General features: G+C 43.4%; 3 non-coding genes across 3 annotated transcripts; 2 read left to right on the top strand and 1 right to left on the bottom strand.

The window, feature by feature from the left end:
* Positions 1-3993: 3993 nt before the first annotated feature.
* Positions 3994-4065, bottom strand: trnag-ucc (transfer RNA glycine (anticodon UCC)). Its single transcript has one exon. It is a non-coding gene; the product is annotated as a tRNA-Gly (tRNA).
* Positions 4066-12390: 8325 nt separating this feature from the next.
* Positions 12391-12473, top strand: trnal-cag (transfer RNA leucine (anticodon CAG)). The gene has a single exon. It is a non-coding gene; the product is annotated as a tRNA-Leu (tRNA).
* A 5842-nt stretch (positions 12474-18315) lies between these two features.
* On the top strand, positions 18316-18403 carry trnap-cgg (transfer RNA proline (anticodon CGG)). The gene is given in 2 exon segments: positions 18316-18351; positions 18368-18403. It is a non-coding gene; the product is annotated as a tRNA-Pro (tRNA).
* Positions 18404-22249: the final 3846 nt, after the last annotated feature.

Here is a 22249-nt window from a genome sequence, read left to right as displayed (position 1 = left end):
GGTGCTCTCACAGTTTAAAATGCACGGTGCTCTCCAGTTTAAAATACAAGGTGCACTCACTGTTTAAAATGCACGGTGCTCTCACTGTTTAAAATGCACGGTGCTCTCACAGTTTAAAATACAAGGTGCACTCACGGTTTAAAATACAAGGTGTTCTCACTGTTTAAAATGCACGGTGCTCTCACTGTTCACAATGCATGGTGCTCTCACTGTTTAAAATGCACGGTGCTCTCACTGTTTAAAATGCATGGTGCACTTACTGATAAACATGCACGTTGCTCTCACTGTTTAAAATACAAGGTGCTCTCACTGTTTAAAATGCACGGTGCTCTCACTGTTTTAAATGCACGGTGCTCTCACTGTTTATAATGCACGGTGCTCTCACTGTTTAAAATGCATGGTGCTCTCTCTGCCCATAATGCATGGTGCTCTCACTGTTTAAAATGCATGGTGCTCTCACTGTTTTAAATGCATGGTGCTCTCACGGTTTATAATGCATGGTGCTCTCAATGCTTATAAAGCATGGTGCTCCCACAGTTTGTCATGCAGTGTGCTCTCATTGTTTAAAATACAAGGTGCACTGTTTAAAATGCACGGTGCTCTCACAGTTCAAAATACAAGGTGCACTCACAGTTTAAAATACAAGGTGCACTCACAGTTTAAAATACAAGGTGCTCTCACTGTTTAAAATGCACGGTGCTCTCACTGTTTATAATGCACGGTGCTCTCACTGTTTAAAATGCACGGTGCTCTCACTGTTTAAAATGCATGGGGCTCTCACTCTTTATAATGCATGGTGCTCACACTGTTTTAAATGCATGGTGTTCTCACTGCTTACAATGCATGGTGCTCTCAATGTTTATAATGCATGTTGCTCTCACTCTTTATAAAGCATGGTGCTCCCACTGTTTCTAATGCAAGGTGCTCTCACTGTTTATAATGCATATTGGTCTCACTGTTCATAATCAATGCTCCTCTCACTGTTTGTAATGCATGGTGCTCTCACTGTTTAAAATGCATTGGTCTCTCACTGTTGATAATGCATGGTCCTCTCACTGTTTAAAATGCATGGTGCTCTCACTGCTTATAATGCATGGCGCTCTCACTGTTTATAGTGCATGGCGCTCTCACTGTTTATAATGCATGGCGCTCTCACTGTTTATAATGCATGGCGCTCTCACTGTTTCTAATGCATGGTGCTCTCACTGGTTGAAATGCATGGTCCTCTCACTGTTTAAAATGCATCGTGCTCTCACTGTTTATAAGGCATGGTGCACTCACTGTATATAATGCATGGTGCTCTCACTGTTTATAATGCACGTTGCTCTCACTGTTTATAATGCATGGTGCTCTCACTGTTTATAATACACGTTGCTCTCACTGTTTATCATGCATGTTGCTCTCACTGCATTCAATGCATTGTGCTCTCACTGTTTATCATGCATGTTGCTCTCACTGCTTATAATGCACAGTGCTCTCACTGTTTATAATGCATGGTGCTCTCACTGTTTATAATGCATTGTGCTCCTACTGTTTATAATGCATGGTGTTCTGACAGTTTATAATGCATGGTGCTCTCACTGTTTAATGTGCATAGTGCTCTCACTGCTTGTAATGCACGGTGCACTCACTGTATATAATGCATCGTGCTCTCACTGTTTATAATGCATTGTGCGCTCACTGTTTATCATGCATGGTGCTTTCACTGTTTATAATGCATCGTGCTCTCACTGTATATAATACTTGGTATCTCTCTGTGTATAATGCATGGTTCTCTCACTGTTTATAATGCATGGTGCTCTTACTGTTTATAATGCATGGTGCTCTCACTGTTTATAATGCATATTGCTCTCACTGTTCATAATCAATGCTGCTCTCACTGATTATAATGCATGGTGCTCTCACTGGTTATAATGCATGGTGCTCTCACTGTTTATAATGTATGTTGCTCTCACTGTTTATAATGCATGGTGCTCTCACTGTTTATAATGCATGGTGCTCTCACTGTTTATAATGCACGTTGCTCTCATTGTTTATAATGCATGGTGCTCTCACTGTTTATAATACACGTTGCTCTCACTGTTTATCATGCATGTTGCTCTCACTGCATTCAATGCATTGTGCTCTCACTGTTTATAATGCTTTGTGCTCTCACTGCTTATAATGCACAGTGCTCTCACTGTTTATAATGCATGGTGCTCTCACTGTTTATAATGCATTGTGCTCCTACTGTTTATAATGCATGGTGTTCTGACAGTTTATAATGCATGGTGCTCTCACTGTTTAATGTGCATGGTGCTCTCACTGTTTATAATGCACGTTGCTCTCATTCTTTATAATGCATGGTGCTCTCACTGTTTATAATGCACGTTGCTCTCACTGTTTATCATGCATGTTGCTCTCACTGCATTCAATGCATTGTGCTCTCACTGTTTATAATGCTTTGTGCTCTCACTGCTTATAATGCACGGTGCTCTCACTGTTTATAATGCATGGTGCTCTCACTGTTTATAATGCATTGTGCTCCTACTGTTTATAATGCATGGTGTTCTGACAGTTTATAATGCATGGTGCTCTCACTGTTTAATGTGCATAGTGCTCTCACTGCTTGTAATGCATGGTGCACTCACTGTATATAATGCATGGTGCTCTCACTGTTTATCGTGCACGGTGCTCTCACTGTTTATCGTGCACGGTGCTCTCACTGTTTATCATGCGTGGTGCTCTCACTGTTTAAAATGCATGGTGCTCTCACTGTTTAAAATGCATGGTGCTCTCACTGTTTATAATGCATGGTGCTCTCACTGTTTACAATGCATGGTGCTCTCTCTGCTTATAATGCATGGTGCTCTCTCTGTTTATAATGCACGGTGCTCTCACTGTTTTAAATGCATCGTGGTCTCACTGTTCATAATCAATGCTGCTCTCACTGTTTGCAATGCATGGTTCTCTCACTGTTTATAGTGCATGGTGCTCTCACTGTTTATAATGCACGGTGCTCTTACTGTTTATAATGCATGGTGCTCTCACTGTTTATAATGCATATTGGTCTCACTGTTCATAATCAATGCTGCTCTCACTGATTATAATGCATGGTGCTCTCACTGGTTATAATGCATGGTGCTCTCACTGTTTATAATGCATGTTGCTCTCACTGTTTATAATGTACGGTGCTCTCACTGTTTATAATGCACGGTGCTCTAACTGTTTAAAATGCATATTGGTCTCACTGTTCATAATCAATGCTGCTCTCACTGTTTGTCATGCATGGTGCTCTCACTTTTTTAAATGCATGGTGCTCTCACTGATAACAATGCATGGTGCTCTCACTTTTATAATGCATGGTGCTCTCACTGTTTATAATGCATGGTCGTCCAACTCTTTATAATGCATGTTGCTCTCTTAAAATCTATCGATCTCAGCTTTGAATATAACTCAAAGACTGAGCATCCACAGCCCTCTGGGTTGTAGAGAATTCCAAAGATTCACAATCCTTCGAGTGAAGAAATGTTTCCTCATGTTGGTCCTAAATGGCCGACCCCTCATCTTGAGAGTATGAGCTCTCGTTCTTGACTCTCCCGCCAGGGGAATCAGACTCTCAGCATCCACACTGCCAAGCCGTCTAAGAATTTTATACATTTCAATGCGATCAACTCTCATTCTTCTAAACTCCAACCAATATTGTCCAATTTTGCACAATATTTCCTCATACTACAATTGCAGCAAGACCTCCTCACTCTTATATTCCAACACCCTTCCAAAAAAGGCTAACATATCATTTCCCTTCCTCACTCTCATTCGACCCTTGGCAAATCAGTATTTCCAGCATGTTTTTCCTCTTTTCCTTCGATAGGGAAAATAAATGAAGGTTGATAACATTTTACTGCAATTACACTCGATTCTGTCTTGGAAACAATTTCCAACTGAACTGCATCAAATTCGATTGTAAACTTAAGAGTTTCTGATGGAAATAAACTAATAAGAACACTTAATTGCGATGGCCGGGAATCGAACCCGGGTCAACTGCTTGGAAGGCAGCTATGCTCACCACTATACCACCATCGCTGAAAATAATCAACATTAAAATAGTTCCCAAACATCAGATCCTGAACAGACACTGCAGGCTGTTGGATTTTGTTCTTCATTTTCACTGGTTTCTGACGGATCCTTTCTCGCTCTGTTGCAGTTCCTGTTTCCGCCCAGTAGATTTCACCAACCCCCAATCAATGGAAATTCCACACCAGCCAGTAATTCTTCACCTGATATCGGACTGAAGAGACAGTCGATACCTGCAATACTTGACCAGCTGGAAATACATTTTACCACAGCTCACATCAGCCATTGAGTAAAGTTAAATAATTCCATTAAATCATTACAGAGACCTGACTACCAACTGGGCAGGAATGGCAGCTTAATATTCAAGTCCATAAGAACTTTAAAAAGGACAGGGAAATAGGGAAAGGAGGAGGAGCAGCAATATTACTAAAGGACAATATTACAGCAGTTCAAAGATAGAATATCAGTGAGGGTGAGCGGGCAGTGTAAACACTCTGAGAGAGACCCATCACAAGTGCCCCCACTGTACACCTCCAGAAGGTATAAGAAGGGCGAGTGCGGGAGGATTTCTTCATTCTTTGTGAAAGTGTTTGTGAGATTGTGGAAATGTCTGGAAGAGGAAAAACCGGCGGTAAAGCTCGGTCCAAGGCCAAGTCTCGCTCATCCCGGGGCGGACTGCAGTTGCCCATGAGCCGTGTTCACAGGCTCCTGCGAAAGGGGAACCATGCTGAACGTGTGGGTGCCGGAGCCCCCGTCTATCTGGCTGCTGTGCATCGAGTATCTGACGGCTGAAATCCTCGAGGTGACCGGCAACGCGGCCCTGGACAAACAAGAAGACCCGCATCATCCCCAGACACCTGCAGCTGGTCATCCGCAACGACGAGGAGCTCAACAAGCTGCTGGGACGGGTGACCATCACTCAGGGTGTTGTCTGATATCCAGGCCGTGCTGCTGCCGAAGAAATCCAGCATTGTGAGCTCCAAGAGCAAATAAACCGGCCAAGGCTTAATCTGATAACCCAAAGGACAGGACCAACCTTATTGAAATCTTTGAAGAAGGAACAGAAAGTGTAGACAAGTTTAATGCAGTAGATGTGATATATTTGGATTTTCCGAAGGCCTTCTATAATGTACCACATTGTAGACTCATGGCTAAGTTCAGAGCACGTGGAGTCAGGGTCAGGTGGCAGAATGGATAGTAAGTTGGCTACAAAACTGAAAGCCAAGAATAGAGGTTAAGGGTCGCTACTCAGACTGGCAAAACGTGGGAAGTGGAGTTCCAGGTGATGGGACCACTGTTCTTCACAATTTGCATGAACGATTTGGATTCGGGAATCGGAAGTACAATTCCAAAATTTGTGGACGACACCAAATTGGGGGATTTAGTTAATACAAAGGAAGAATGCATCAAAATGCAAGAGGACATTAATAAACTTGCAGAATGAACAATCAGGAGGTCACACACTGCTTGGATAATAAGAGTCTAAACGGGATAGAGGAGCAAAGGGATCTCGTGGGACAGATACACAAATTACTGAAAGTAGCGACCCAGGTTCATCAGGTCATAAAAAGACAAATCAAACACTAGGATTCATTTCTCGAGGGATAGAGTTCAAAAGCAAAGAAGTTATATTAAACTTGTACAGAACCTTGTTTAGACCAGACTTGGAATACTGTGAACAGGTCTCGTCTCCATATTATAGACATAGGGGCATTGGAGAAGGTGCAAACAAGATTCACAAGGATGATACCAGAAATGAGAGGATATTCTTATCAGGAAAGACTGAACAGACTGGGTCTCGTTTCAGTAGAAAAGAGAAGGCTGAGGGTTGATCTGATCGACGTTTTTAAGATAATGATAGGGTTTGCTGGGATAGACGTAGAGAAAATGTTTCCACTTGTGGGGAGTCCAAACCTTCAGGTAATAAATATAAAATAGTCGCTAATAAATCAAATAGGGAATTCAGGAGAAATTGCTTTACCCAGAGAGTGGTTAGAATGTGGAACTTGCAACTACGAGGAGCAGCTGAGGCAAATAACAGAGGGGCATTTAAGGGGAAGATAGATCAGCACATGAGGGAGAAAGGAATAGAAGGATATGCCGATAGGGTGAGATGAAGTAAGGAAGGAGGAGGCTCATGAGCAGCATAAACGCCGGCATAGACTAGTTGGGCCGAATGGCCTGTTTCTGTGCTGTAGTTTCAATGTAACTCGATGTAAAGGCTCTTTTCAGAGCCACCCTCTGTATCTGTGAAAGGGCTGGTTACTGTCTGAAGGGAGACCCTGATATCATGCTACCAGTGTGGCTTTGAGCTGCTTTTGTTTCGTTGTGGACGAGATGAGGTATTAATGGGACTGGAGTCGGGGCAGTGACCACAGTCCGGGACTTTAAACGGTGACTTATAGACCCCAGCCCACACATCACCAGGTTTCTTGTATTTATTTAAACTACTTGCCATGCTGGGCTCGTAAAGAATCACCAGAACTGCTCGAATAACCTTTCTACATCTGTGGAATTCAGCGCTTCGCTCCGTTTCTGTTCTATTTTGTTGGATTATTTACATAACGCATCAAACTCACTGGGGAATCACTGAAATGTAACTCTGTACAGAAACAAATAACAGTGAATTGCCTGGTGCCCAGGAGATCAGGAACATTACTCGCCTTTCGACCTGTTAACGAGTAAACCGTGTTTAGAGTCCACCGACCCGCTTTGGTTCCATATGGGGGATTAAACAGAGAAATCGGGAGGGGAGGAGACAGTCAGAGTGACAGAGCGGAGAGCGGCCTCTGATCTTCCAGCTCCACCTCCAGTTCTCTCCATCCGACAGTTTCAAACCGTTTATCGATAATAGAACCGAACCTCAGCGCTCCGCACAAACCCTGACAGACCCGGGCTTCATATTCAAGGATTCCCAAAACCCGAAGCTTTCAAATAAGCCCCGTTACAATGAGAAATCGTTAATATTCCTGCCTAAATACAGTCCATTCAATAACAAATCAACTCGGCTCCTCCATTTCAGTCTGTTTCCTTGTTCGATCTCCCCACACATCCCCTCCCAGACGGGTTCAACGTTTTACAAACACCTTACTCCAGTTTATTTGGAGAATCTCATGTGTTGGGGTTTGAGTTATGACGCGGAGTTTCTCCGCCAGTGTTACCGTCTCACAGAGACTCTCGCCCTGAATCTGTGAAAAGATTATGACCATGAACTGGGACTGGAGCCGAACACATCCCCAGTTACAGTGAGGCCCGGCCCGGACATCTCATTCTCTCTATTTTATATCAGACAGTATCCCACTTTCATGTCCAGCAATAGAGAGAGGGAGAGAGAGAGACAGTATCAGTCTTACACTTCCGAACTGTGTCCAAATCACGCTCAATAGCAGTATCCACCTTCATATACAGCACCAGAGAGAGAGAGAGAGGGAGGCAGACACGGTGAGAGAGACAGAGAGAGCGGTGAGACACAGTGACAGACAGACGTTAACAGTATTAGTTCCGGACTGACCGGTAAAGTGCCGTTTTATCCAGAAAGATTGCGTTGGAGAGACAGAAGATGCAATCCCATCTCTCACTGATATTGTACAAGGGTCAGAAACACTATTAATCCCACACTCAGGGACAGTACAGAGAGGGACAGAAACAATGGGTCACATTTAACCCTCTAATGCCTGTTGTACTATCTGCAGTTTTACAGCTCAGGGCTGTTCGATATTACTCTCAGTGACCTACAGTTTCACTCCGGTTAAATTAATCTGCGACTGTTGCTGCCTGATATTAACCCTTCACGGTCCCAGCAAATACACCGACTCCCACTTTCCTCCCATGTTTCTCCAGGATTGGTTTGAGAAATCCTCTCTCAGTCACACATTATAGGGGTCATTAATGAAGAGAATCCATTGGCTGATTTCACAGCCGCTCACTTTATCTCTGAAAGGCTCTTTACCATCAAAAGACCCCGAGAGAAACAGCAGGGATGGAAACATATAGTTTCATCGTTGGAGATTGTAAAGTCAGTCTGGATTCCAGCGTTAGGCACTGGTGGAATCATATCTGTTTCCCATTCTGGTGCCTGTTCCTGCACTGCCTGTGGACTCCATTCCCTCTGACCTTTCCCCCAGACCCACTTCCTTTGCTCAGACTCGGAAAAATTCCAATTGGGGAAAGTTTCCATCGATTTTTGGATTGGGAATTGTGGGCGCCATTCCCTCAGTGAGCGGAAGAAGATGGTTTGAAGCAGCCGGGAATGGAGAGATCACGGCCCCCGCGGGAAGGGAGCAAAGAGCAGCCTCGTTACAGCAGTTCATCGCTTCGGGACCGTGTCCGCGGATGGGCTCAGAGATCGGCATTGAGTCCGGGGGAAGTTCAGGGGGAGTCCGGGGGGCTGTTTGTAAGAGGCGGAGTGGATCAGGAACTGGTCCCTGAACATGGATTGAGAGGGGGGAAGGGAGAGGTCATTCTCGGGCTGTGTGTGTACAGGGTGTGTCCAGGGGAAGGGAGAGAGAATGGGAAGAACCTGCTATTAAAATCATTGCTGCTTTCTCTCCCCAAAACAGTAATGAATGGCCCTGGTTTATTTCCAGCCTCACCCTATTTATTGTGATTGGATAGTGAAGAGTGGAAACAGAGCCGGACAGTAAGGATGTGGGGAGTTATACAAAGAGCATCTATTGCAGGCTTCAGCTGAGAAGTGTGAAGCTCACATTTTAAACAGCGGCTGTTTGGTTTCGGTTGAACGGTTAGTCCCATGGGAGAGGGGATTAGAAACCTGACCTGGACAAAGGTCCCTGCCCCATCGGGTCGTCCCATTCATGGATCGGTGCAGGGGTTGGGCCGTGTCTGGATGTCATTAAATTGTTGTAAAACAGCCCAACACACCTGGTATGCAGAAGCTGAGTGCTGCAGTACTGCAGTGGAGTCAGACACTGACACTGTTTGTATCACTGGATTTCATTTGTGGATATTCAAAATGATCATTAACAGAGATATTAAACTGATCACTTCTGTATTTTCTACCTCACGTGTTCCTGAGTAACAAGAGATAGTTTTCTTTCTCCAGGCAAACCCTTGAACGATCCAGAATAAATGTGATGCTTCCTCCACCCGAGGCAGAAGGAACAGTACAGCCAGCTCCTTCTCACACACAGTAAGTATATTATCACTCACAGAGCACAGAGACACAGACAGGTCATCAGTTCCACAGTCTCAGACAGCAGAAGTAGTCAGTCCCACACTGATCACAATTTCCAGAGACACATTTTCAATCCAACAGTCAAGCAGAGTAGGTGAGGCAGACACTGTTCCATTCCCCCTAACTCAGTCCCGCTGACAGGTAGATACAAAAATCCCAGTCCAAAATCACACTCTCAGAGTGAAAGGCACTGTGTCAATCTCACAATAGAGCAAAATTAGCTACGAATTAAATACCAGATAGAAATCACACATGGTACCCGATTCAAAGGTACAGAATGAATCCCAATAATGTACCCCGAGATTCAAATTGAATACTGGCCCAGAACTCTCACACATGACTTTAATACATGCAATATCCATTCGAAAAGTGTATCATATGATACAAATTGCACACAAGTCCAAAACTCAGGTAGAGTATCAGATTGAGAAATATTGAAAGATAGTAAACCTGAGAAACAAATTAGATACTTGTTCAGAATGTACTCGTAGAATGAGATTTAAAGATAGATTGTCAATTCTATTAGTGCAGACTGAGATACACATTACATACCAGTCCAAAAATCTCATACAATATTAGATTGAAAGATACGGTGTCAATTCTATTTCTACAGACTGATCTACACATTACATACCAATTCAAAAATGTCACCTTATCAGTTTGAAATATACATTAATATCCACAACAGTACTCACAGAGATACAGATTTAATCGTACTCTAAAAAGCACACAAATTATCGGATTAAAACCTGCAGCATCATATCCTAAAGTATGTCCATATTTACCAATTAAACAATGAGTAAAACTATTTAAACATCGAGATATTAAAGCTACAATATTGAACGCCATAATGTAATCTGTACAGAATAATTACGTACAGATACAGAATGAATCTCACATTCAGAGACAGTACCAGAGACACAGAGACACAGAATGACTCCAACTCTCACAGATGCAGAAGGAATCCCAAACTCACATACAGTACAAGAGACTGACAGACACACAGTTAATCCCACACTCACACACAGTGCCAGAGACTGACAGGTACAGTATGAATCCCACACTAACATGCATTATGAGTAACTGCATATTTAGGATGAATTCAACTCCCACATACAGTACTGGAGACTGTATATACAGAATGAATCCCACAATCACATGCAGTATGAGTAACTGCATATCTAGGATGAATTCAACTCCCACATACAGTACTGGAGACTGTATATACAGAATGAATCCCACACACACATGGAGTACCAGAGAGTGACAGATACCGAAAGATTCCCACACTAACACACAGTTTTATATAAGGAATTAATCACAAACTCTCACATACACTGCTGACAAGATACAGAATCAATTCCAAACTCACACACAGTATCAGAGAGTGACAGATACAGATGAATCCCACACTCACACACAGTACCAGAGACTGACAGATACAGAATGAATCCCACACTCACACACAGTACCAGAGACTGACAGATACAGAATGAATCCCACACTCACACACAGTACCAGAGACTGACAGATACAGAATGAATCCCACACTCACACACAGTACCAGAGACTGACAGATACAGAATGAATGCCACACTCACACACAGTACCAGAGACTGACAGATGCAGAATGAACCCCACACTCACACACAGTACGAGAGACAGACAGATACAGAATGAATCCCACACTCACACACAGTACCAGAGACTGACAGATACAGAATAAATCCCACACTCACACACAGTACCAGAGACTGACAGATACAGAATGAATCCCACACTCACACACAGTACCAGAGACTGACAGATACAGAATGAATCCCACACTCACACACAGTACCAGAGACTGACAGATACAGAATGAATCCCACACTCACACACAGTACCAGAGACTGACAGATACAGAATGAATCCCACACTCACACACAGTACCAGAGACTGACAGATACAGAATAAATCCCACACTCACACAGTACCAGAGACTGACAGATACAGAATGAATCCCACACTCACACACAGTACCAGAGACTGACAGATACAGAATTAATCCCACACTCACACACAGTACCAGAGACTGACAGATACAGAATGAATCCCACACTCACACACAGTACCAGAGACTGTCGCAGCATGAAATGGTCCTTATCAAAGTCACAATTGATACCCTATGTGACTACCACCATGATAAACTATCCCTCCTCATCCTTCTCAAATACAATATCTCACCGTGCTGTTATGCTGTTAGACTAGTTTCCTCTCTCTGCTTTTATTTGGAATGTGTTGCTTTTCCGTCTGATAACACTTGGTATCATCGTATGATGTTAGTCCACAAGAGGAGATCATTCGGCCCATCGTGCCTGTGCCGGGTCAAAAACAAGTATTCGTTCAAGATTCGTTCAGAGATAGATTGAGTGCTTTGTTATCAGAAAATTGCCTGAACCCCCACAGTCTACAGCTTTCCTCCTCGCTATCAACCACACGGCCTATTTTTGTGTCACCCGCAAATGTCTTTATCATGCCTCCGACTTTTAAGTCCAAATCGTTCATGGATACCACAAAAATCAAAGGACCAAGTACCGAGCCCTGCGGCACCCCACTGGAAACAGCCTTCCAGCCGCAAAAACACCCGTCGGCCATTAACTTCCTGCCACTGAGCCAATTTTAGATCCAACAAGCCGCATTCCCTTGTATCCCATGGGCCTTTACTTTTTTGACCAATCTGCCATGTGGGAACTTTTCAAAAGGCTTGCTAAAATCCACGTAGACTACATCAATTGCGCGACCCTCATTGATCCTGCTCGTCACCTCCTCGAAAAATTCAATCAGGTTAGTCAGACACGACCTCCCCTTGACAAATCCATGTTGACTGCCCTTGATTCATCCGTGACTTTCGAAGTGACAGTTCATCCGATCCCTCAGAATTGATTGCAATAATTCGAAATGGAGTCTTTCTCCTGCTTGCTGTAATGACAGATCAGGCGGTGAACAATACTCAGGCCCGGCTTGCTCAGTCGGACAGAGCACGAAGCTCTTAATCGTGGGTTCGAGCCCCACGTTGGGTGAGTAACATTTTAAACTTTTATGATGCTTTCACTGGCCAACAGTGCAGAAATTATGCAGAATGAAACATGAAATCGGTCGTCAGGATGGCCGAGCGGTCTAAGGCGCTGCGTTCAGGTCGCAGTCTCTTCTGGAGGCGTGGGTTCGAATCCCACTTCTGACATTTGTTATCTTTACTGTTACGTGGAAATATTTTATTTGTGGATTGGGCTGCAGCTGATTTTACTGCCAAGTCGATTCGCTCCTCCCACAAAAGCAACTGGCTTTGTCATGGATATGTGACTTGAGAAGTTTCGAACGGTGAAATGTTTGACATATTAATGACCTGGACAAAGAAATAGAACAGCAGTGGGAAACATTTAAAACGGTGATCAATAGAGTCCAGAAGAAATATCTCCCACTAAAAAGCAAGAACAAACGAGCCAGAAATGACACACCAGGGATGAATAAAGAAATAAGGGTAAAATTGAAACGAAAGAAAAAGGCCCACACTGGACAATAAAGGAGAGAGGGGAATGTGAAAAGAATGGGAAAGAAGTCGAAAGAACTATTAGAAAGGCAAAAAGGAATATCAAAAAAAGCAAAGTATTCTGGACACATCAACAGCCAAAGAAAGTTTAGGATAGCAATAGGGCCACTAAGGGATACACACGACAAACTCACAGGCAATGACAGCGAAATGGCAGAAATATTAAATAATCACTTTGCTTCAGTATTTACCAGGGAGACTAATATTGTGGGCATGACAGCAGAAGAAGAGATCAAAAAATATGTAAAGACATTTAAGATCGAAAGTGGGGAGATAATTGATAAACTAATCAAACTTAGAGAGGAAATTTCCTGCCAGGAGCCGAACCAGAGTTTCAAACCGCTCAGCCACGCTAATTTCCGTATTACTGTTCAGGAGCTCATTTCACAGGGACACGATTACTGCGCTCCATTTAGGGAGGCTCAGTGAAAGGAGGAAATTGATCTATTAATCGAATCATAGAATAAGACAGCGCCATACGGATGCCATTCGGCCCATCGTGCCTGTGCCAGCTCTCTGAAAGAGCTGTCCAGTTCGTCTCACTCGCCTGCTGTTTCCCCATAACACTGAAAATGTTTCCATCCAAGCGTTAATCCAATTCCCTTTTGAAAACTGTGAGTTAAGAAAAACAATATTGAAAGGGGTGCTGGGGCCTCTGCAGCGTCGATGTAGAGTGTGTGATGATTGAAGTTATCAAGATGGTTGCTTTACACATGGTATGTTGTGCAATCATCCTGAAATATCTTCAATATCCAATACAAATTGAATTGCAAACCTGAAGGACAAACACTGGAAAACAAGTCACGAGTGAACGCAAATCATCTGGGACCCGTTTTTAGCCTCACGGCACTTTAAATAAAGTGAAATAACTTTGCATTGAAAATATTTGGAACTTGCATCTGTGCCTTTGTCTGTTCCATTTGTAAAAGTTGCTGGTGTCTGATGATGTACACGCCTCTGCTCGCTCTATTGAACAAGAAAGGAGATGTTTGACGTTGACTGGACCTGTTGCTTCTGAGCTCATCCTTTACATTGAGTGGGTTCGCGTCTTTTTAACGGCGTCAGCTTTAGCCCAGCGGTGAACTTCACAACAAACAAGTTCATCATCGTCTCACCGCGGGCACTGACTGACACGTTTATTGTTATTTCTTTCAGGCCAAAATGAATAGTGACCGTGATTTTAAATTTGCACGAAGTGATTTTTAGATAGTCGCCTTTAAATGTTTCAAAGGCGACTCCTAATTTATGATAGTCCGGCCATTTCACCAGCCGTGTTGAAAACAAAACATGTCTCTGCTTTTCGCGTCTTTTTTCGAAAGGCAAAAAATATATTTCCCCTGGCCTCTGAAGGATGGACAAGTACATTTCAGAAAGCTGAAGCAAGTTCACCGAGCTTAAATCGTCTGACCACGTTAAAGGCAATGTATACAGATATATATGCAAGTCGTTGCTGTCTGTTTCTGTGGTTCTCTTTTTTCTGTGTGTGTCCATCTGCAAGTCGATTTTGAATCAATACCAGTGTTCGTGTCAGTTTGTTGCATGAAATAAATGAGGGTATCAGGCGCTCCCCTCCCTGCCACTGGGTCGGTGCTGAGTCAGGGTTTAGGCGAAACACCTGTTTCTTTTCTGTGAAAAAGCAATTAAAACCTTCATTCGGGAATTATCCAGTCTCATGTGAGCGGTGAAAGAAACAGTGACCCCGATGTGATGTTAACACGCAGACTTTTGATCTGGAGTCAGACCTTTGCGCCACGCACTCTGAAGACAGGATCCAGGATGTTATTATAAACATGAATGTTTCTCAAACACCGTTTCATTTATCCCACTTTGGTTGAATAGATAGGACTTACCAAATTTCCGCCAGGTCCCACCGGGTGTGGGACAGTATTGGAAGCAGCCTTCACCCCCAATATCACGGGTCTTTCATCGCCTGCTCTCAGCGGGCTGCAAGTTATGGACTTTGTTCACATTTAATCAGCAGTGTGAATCGTTAAATATTTACTCATTTTTAATGGGAACAAGGTTTCCGCCCGGTTTCGAACTGGGGACCTTTCGCGTGTTCGGCGAACGTGATAACCACGACAGGACGGAAACCTGAAGCTTGCAGTCCCGTGATCGGGACATAACGCCTCAGCCAAGCTGATTTCACAGAGATACATTCACTGCGCTGGACTTCGGAAGGCTGCAGAGAAGGACAGGTAGCGATGGTCAGGCAGGGAATCCCAGAGCATCGCGCCCACACAAACGTTTCACTGTTTTTCATGTGCCTGATATCCGACCGCAGTTTGAACTATAGCGAATCAGGCATGCTCAGATGACATTGTTCACAGAGTGTTTTCTTGTCGCCAAATCACACACTCGAAAACTTGAAATGAGATAACGAGATCAGAGCCATTTAAAGTGCTCCCAGTTATTGCAGATCAGGAATTGAAACCTGGCACCGGCTTCAGGGCGATCAGAATGAGGCAATGAATCCGAAAATGGGAAGAAAAAGGTGCAATTTTCGTCCATGGGTGGGCTCAAACCACCAAAGCTTTTGGTTAATAACCGAACGCGCTAACCGATTGCGCCACAGAGACCACCCAATGCATGTGTTTGCAAGATACACTAAAGCAGTGTGTCACCTAGCCAAAGTTACAAGTTGCAGCCACAGAAATGCAATTGTCCACTATCAGTGTTACTTTTCCAGAAACAAAGGATGGGACATTGTTTGTGGAAACATGGGAACGGTCTGGTCTCGCTCACAGCGTCGATATCACCGCCAACCAGCTCTCCTGCAACCGGCGCGCCCACCGGTGCTTTGTCTGTTACTCAGTCGCACTGTGGGAGAACCTTCGCCACACTGACTGCAGCGGTTCAAGGAGGCGGCTCACCACCACCTTCTCAAGGGCAATCAGGGATGGGCATTAAATGCCGGCCTCGCCAGCGACGCCCACATCCCATGAACAAATAAAGAAAAAGTATTCTAAGCGTCCTGATGCTGATGTCAGGTTTTGATCCCTGATCTGCAGTAACTGGGAGCGCTTTAAATGGCTCCGACCTCTTAATTTCATCAGAGTAACTGTTCCAGGGGGACATGCCGACTCAGCTGCGTCTTGGCCGCCTGTCTGGTCAGTCTTTTATTCGCCTCCAATTCCGTTTCCCAAAGCGTATCTATAGATTCACAAAGCTGTTTGTCATTTCGGTTCCTTTCGATTTGTCCAGCTCCCGACTGGCAATAATTTGCAAACCTGGTTGCAAACCTCCGCCTTGCATCGTGTCCAGGGATGGGTTTTGTGGAGAGACTGGACAATCTGGGATTGTTCTCCTTAGAGCAAAAAAAGGTTAAGGGGAGATTTAATAGAGGTATTCAAAATTATGAGGGGATTTTGATAGAATGGATGGGGAGAAGCTGTTTCCATTGGCAGGAGGGTCGATAACCAGAGGACACAGCCTGCATTTGTCGAGCGCCTTTAACGTAGTAAAACGTCACAAGGTGCTTCACGGGAGCGTTATTAAACAAAATTTGACACTAAGCCACATAAGGAGATATTGGGACAGGTGACCAAAAGCTTAGTCGAAGAGGTAGGTTTTAAGGTATGTGTTAAAGGAGAGAGAGGCGGAGAGGTTTAAGGAGGCATTTCCAGAGCTTAGGTAGCTGAAGGCACAGCCGCCAATGGTGGAGCGATTTAAATCGGGGATGCGCAAGAGGCCAGAATTGGAGGAGCACAGAGATTTTTTACATTCGTTCATGGGATGTGGGTGTCGCTGGCAAGGCCAGAATTTATTGCCCAAACCTAATTGCCCTTGAGAAGGTGGTGTTGAGCCGTCTTCTTGAACCGCTGCAGTCCGTGTGGTGAAGGTTCTCCCTCAGTGTTGTTAGGTAGGGAGTTCCAGGATCCAACGGCGATGAAGGAACGGCCGATATATTTCCAAGTCGGGATGGTGTGTGACTTGGAGGGGAACGTGCAGGTGGTGTTATTCCCATGTACTTGCTGCCTTTGTCCTTCTAGGTGGTTGAGGTCACGGGTTTGTGAGGTGCTGTGCAAGAAGGCAATCGAGTAACAAGTCGAGCAATGTATTCCGCTCAATCATTGATCATTCCATTCAGATCTTCTGCTTTTCAGCTGCACTTCCCCCCAAACATTGCAAATAATTTTGCTCAGTATTTGTTTCGCTTGTTTAATATTTTGTTCTCCGGCTTAGCTAGATTAATATTTCATTTCAATTATCAATGACAGAGAGCAATGAACAATGAACTGGTGAGCAAAGTTTCGTTTATTATTAAAAAGCAGTGATTCCGAAATTATCCAGGCTGATATGAATGGTATAAGAAGTAGTGATTTCGACATGATTTAAATACGCAGCCTTCAGAATCCAGAGTCAGACGCGCTACCGTTTCACCACGAGGTCTACTGATGGCATAGATTATATATATATATATATATATATATATATATATAATATATATATATATGTATATATATATATATATAATATATACTTATTATATACTTAAATATATATGTTTGATGCAGTGTTCCCTTGTGGTTGGGAATAGTTCATTGCACAAAAATAATTCAAGTCTGTGAGACATTTAATGTTTTTTTAATCGCCATTAATACGTTCTGTTGCACACTTAAGTAAATGCTAACTTGTTTGCCAAGTGACAATTAAAACGTCAATAAATCTTTGTGTTTTGTATGTCATGAACTTTTATCCCTTCCCGTTTTACATACTGTATTTTAGGAGTCTGCTTAAAAGTGTTTATTGCTTATTATACCAGGAATCTGGTGTAGCCGTTGTTAAATTTAAAAAGGTTTGTAGCCCCTTTCATACATGAACAAACTCGACCCTGGAGGTTGATGGGGAGCAAGTCCCAACAACATGCTTCCCTCCGAGGTTAAATCGGGGACTTTCTGCGTGTAACTGGTGAACATGATAACCGCTGCACTATGGAAATGAGAAACTTTTCGTTCTTAGCTCTGAAGGAAGTGTCTCGGGAAAACATGAACTGTTGACTCTCTTTGCACTGACTCTTTTCACGAATATTTCATCGATCGAAACTGTCCAAGTCACAGGGAAAAAATGTCAAAGTCATTAAACTCCCGAATTAGCCCCAAAATCTATCAATCTCAGTTTTTAAATTTTCAATTGACCCCCAGCCTCAACTGCTTTTTGAGGGAGAGAGTTCCAGAATTCCACTCCCCTTTGTGTGAAGAAGTGCTTCCTGACATCAACCCTGAACGGCCCAGCTCTAATTTTAAGGTTATGCCCCCTTGTTCTGGACTCTCCCCACCAGAGGAAATAGTCTCTATCTGCCCTGTCAAATCCTTTAATAATCCAAACACCTCAATTAGATCACCCCTGAATATTCTGCACTCAAGGGAATGCAAGTCTGGTCTTTGCAACCTGTCCTCATAATTGCTTATCAAGGATAGCCAACAAAAAGGGTTTTACGACGGCTGGCTCTTGAATGCATTGGTTTTTGTCAACGGGCTCGTTGGTCTAGGGGTATGATTCTCGCTTCGGGGTTGTCTATCCAAATATGTGAGAGGTCCCGGGTTCAAATCCCGGACGAGCCCTTATTTTACTCTTCAACTTCCAAAGACAGAAAAGTACCCAAATCACCCCAATGTTTCATACTATTACCAAACACAACTGCCCAACGTGGTTCTGATGAAAGGTCATTGACCTGAAACATTAACTCTGTTACTCTCTCCACAGATTCTGCCTGACCTGCTGAAGGTTTCCAGAATTTTCTATGTCATCAGAGTATCACTTCCCTCATCACCGAACTACACTCCTCCACTCGATGCAGCCTTGTGGTGCAAGCAGGCTCCTTCGGCACAGCCAGGTGTTCTGCTTTAGGCATTAATTATAACTATAACTTTGGAACTTGTTAGTTAAAACATATGGCCTTGCCCATTGACCAGAGAGCAGAATGGTGTTTATCTCTCACCAGTACAGCCCTTTCCCGCTTCGTCAGCTTGGAATGATACGTAGCTATCATACATATCTCACACCTCTCCTGCTTCCCTGTGAAGCTGGTAAGACGAATAGCACACAATGCTGTCTGACACACATACACACCAGCTCTGAATGATTTAAAGGCCTTGTTATGATTGTCAGAGAATTGTTTATATCAAAAGGATAATTAAACTTATGAGTAATATGATATCAGCTCCGATCCAAGAGTTTCTGGACTTCAGAATCTACTCGTCTCTATATTAAACATATGCATGCATATAAAATGAAGCAAATCTGTCTGATGATTGTAGTTTCGTTCTCCCAACAGAGATTTATACTTCCTTACTTAAGAGGCAAATGGTAAAGGTTAATATTAATTCAATATAAAGACTAACTCTTTCCTTACAATACAGATACCCCAAACTAATATAACACCTCAAACTGATAGAGCTTCTCAAATTAAAACAGTACCTCAAACTAATACGGTACCTGAAGCTAATACAATACCTGAAACGGATAGAGAATCTGAAACTAATATAATACATCAAGCTAATACATCATCTCAAACTCATAAAGTACCTCAAACTAATACAGTCCCTCAATCAAATACAACACCTTAAACTAATACAGTACCTCAAACCGATACAGAACCTGAAACATAAATTAATACCTCAAACTAATACAGCATCTCAATCTAATACAGTATCTCAAAGCAATAAAGTACCTCAAACAAATACAACAGCGTAATCCAATACAGCACCTCAAACTGATGCAGAATCTGAAATTAATATATTTTTTTATTCGTGAATGGGATGTGGGTGTCGCTGGCGAGGCCGGTATTTATTGCCCATCCCTAATTACCCTTGAGAAGGTGGTAGTGAGCTGCCTTGTTGAACCGCTGCAATCCCTGTGACGAAGGCTCTCCCGCAGTGCTAATAAGTAACAGACAAAGCAGCGATTAGCGCGCCGGTTGCAGGAGAGCTGGTTGGCGGTGATATCGATGCTGTGAGCGAGACCAGACCGTTTCCATGTTTCCACAAACAATGTCCCATCCTTTATTTCTGGAAAAGTAACACTGATAATGGACAACTACATTTCTGTGGCTGCAACATGAAACTTTGGCCAGGTGACACGCTGCTTTCGTGTATCTTGCAAGAAACCACACCGGTTGGTCTCTGTGGCGCAATCGGTTAGCGCGTTCGGCTGTTAACCGTAAAGGCTGATGTTTCGAGCAAGAAAACACTCAATGAACAATATCATCTGCGCATGCCATTCGCAATAGTTTAAACTGCGGTCGGATAACAGGTACATGAAAAAAACAGTGAAATGTTTGTGTCGGCGCGATGCTCTGGGATTCCCTGCCTGACCATCGCTACCTGTCCTTCTCTGCAGCCTTCCGAAATACAGCGCAGTAAATGTATCCCTGTGAAATGAGCTCCTGGACAGTAATACGGAAATTAGTTTGGCTGAGGGGTTATATCCATATCACAGAGGTTGAAGCATCAGTTTTCCGTAGTGTAGTGGTTATCCCGTTTGCCGAACAGGTGAAAGGTCCCCGGTTCGAAACCGGGCGGGAGCATTTTGAAACCTTGTCCCCATTAAAAATGATTAAATATTTAACGATTCACATTGCTGAATGATGTGAACGAAGTCCATATCTCCCAGCCCTGTTCATGCAGTCCGCTGGGAGCAGGCGATGAATGCCAGTGTGATATTGGGGGTGAAGGCTGCTTCCAAGACTGTCTCACACCCGGTGGGATCTGGCGGAGATTTGATAAGCCCTATCTATTTAACCAATATATGAAACGGTGTTTGAGAAACATTCAAAAAATATAATAACATCCAGGATCCTGTCTTCAGAGTGCGTGGCGCAAAGGTCTGACTCCAGATCAAAAGGCTGCGTGTTCACATCACATCGGGGTCACTGTTTCTTTCACCGCTCACATGAGACTGGATAATTCCCGAATGAAGGCTTCAATTGCTTTTTCACACAAAACAAAACAGAAGTTTGGTCTCAACCATGACTCAGTACCTACCCAGTGGCAGGGAGGGGAGCGCATGATACCCTCATTTATTTCATGCAACAAACTGACACGAATACTGGTATTGATTCAAAATCGACCTGCAGATGGACACACACAGAAAAAAGACAACCACAGAAACAGACAGCAACTACTTGTATATATATATATATATCGCCTTTAACGTGGTCAGACGATTTAAGCTCGGTGAACTTGCTTCTGCTTTCTGAACTGTACTTGTCCATCCTTCAGAGGTCACGGGAAATATATTTTTTGCCTTTGGAAAAAAGACGCGAAAAGCAGAGACATGTTTTGTTTTCAACACGGCTGGTGAAATGGCCGGACTATCATAAATTCGGGGTCGCCTTTGAAACACTGAAAGGAGCCTACCGAAAAATCACTGAGTGCAAATTTAAAATCACGGTCACTATTTATTTAGGTCTGAAAGAAATAACAATAAACATGGCATGATGTGGAGATGCCGGTGATGGACTGGGGTTGACAATTGTAAACAATTTTACAACACCAAGTTATAGTCCAGCAATTTTATTTTAAATTCACAAGCTTTCGGAGGCTTCCTCCTTCCTCAGGTGAACGTTTGTTGGAAACGTTTATCATTTCCAACAAACGTTCACCTGAGGAAGGAGGAAGCCTCCGAAAGCTTGTGAATTTAAAATAAATTTGCTGGACTATAACTTGGTGTTGTAAAATTGTTTACAATAAACATGGCAGTCAGCGTCCGCGGTGAGACGGTGTCGAACTTGTTTGCTGCGAAGTTCACCGCTGGGCTAATGTTGAAGGACGCGAACCCACTCAATGTAAAGAATGAGCTCAGAACCAACAGGTCCCGTCAACGTCAAACACCTCCTTTCTTGATCAATGGAGGGAGTAGAGGCGTGTTCATCATCAGACGCCAGCAACTTTAAGAAATGGAACAGATAAAGGCACAGATGCAAGTTCCAAATCTTTTCAATGCAAAGTTATTTCACTTTATTTAAAGTGCGGTGAGGCTGAAAACGGGTCCCAGATGATTTGCGTTCACTCGTGACTTGTTTTCCAGTGTTTGTCCGCCAGGTTTGCAATTCAATTTGTATTGCATATTGAAGATATTTCAGGATGATTGCACAACATACCATGTGTAAAGCAACCATCTTGATAACTTCAATCATCACACACTCTACATCGACGCTGCAGAGGCCCCAGCACCCCTTTCAATATTGTTTTTCTTAACTCACAGTTTTCAAAAGGGAATTGGATAAAAGCTTGGATGGAAACTTTTTCTGGTCTATGGGGAAACAGCAGGCGAGTGGGACTAACTGGACAGCACTTTCTGAGAGCTGGCACAGGCACGATGGGCCGAATGGCATCCGAATGGCGCTGTCTTATTCTATGATCCTATTAATAGGTCAATTTCCACCTGTCACTAAGCCTCTCTTAATG

The sequence above is a fragment of the Heptranchias perlo genome, unplaced genomic scaffold, assembly GCF_035084215.1.
Source record: "Heptranchias perlo isolate sHepPer1 unplaced genomic scaffold, sHepPer1.hap1 HAP1_SCAFFOLD_63, whole genome shotgun sequence".
Classification (NCBI taxonomy): Eukaryota; Metazoa; Chordata; class Chondrichthyes; order Hexanchiformes; family Hexanchidae; genus Heptranchias; species Heptranchias perlo.
The sequence above is the reverse complement of the archived record's forward strand: the minus strand, read 5'-3'. Positions and strand labels throughout refer to the sequence as shown.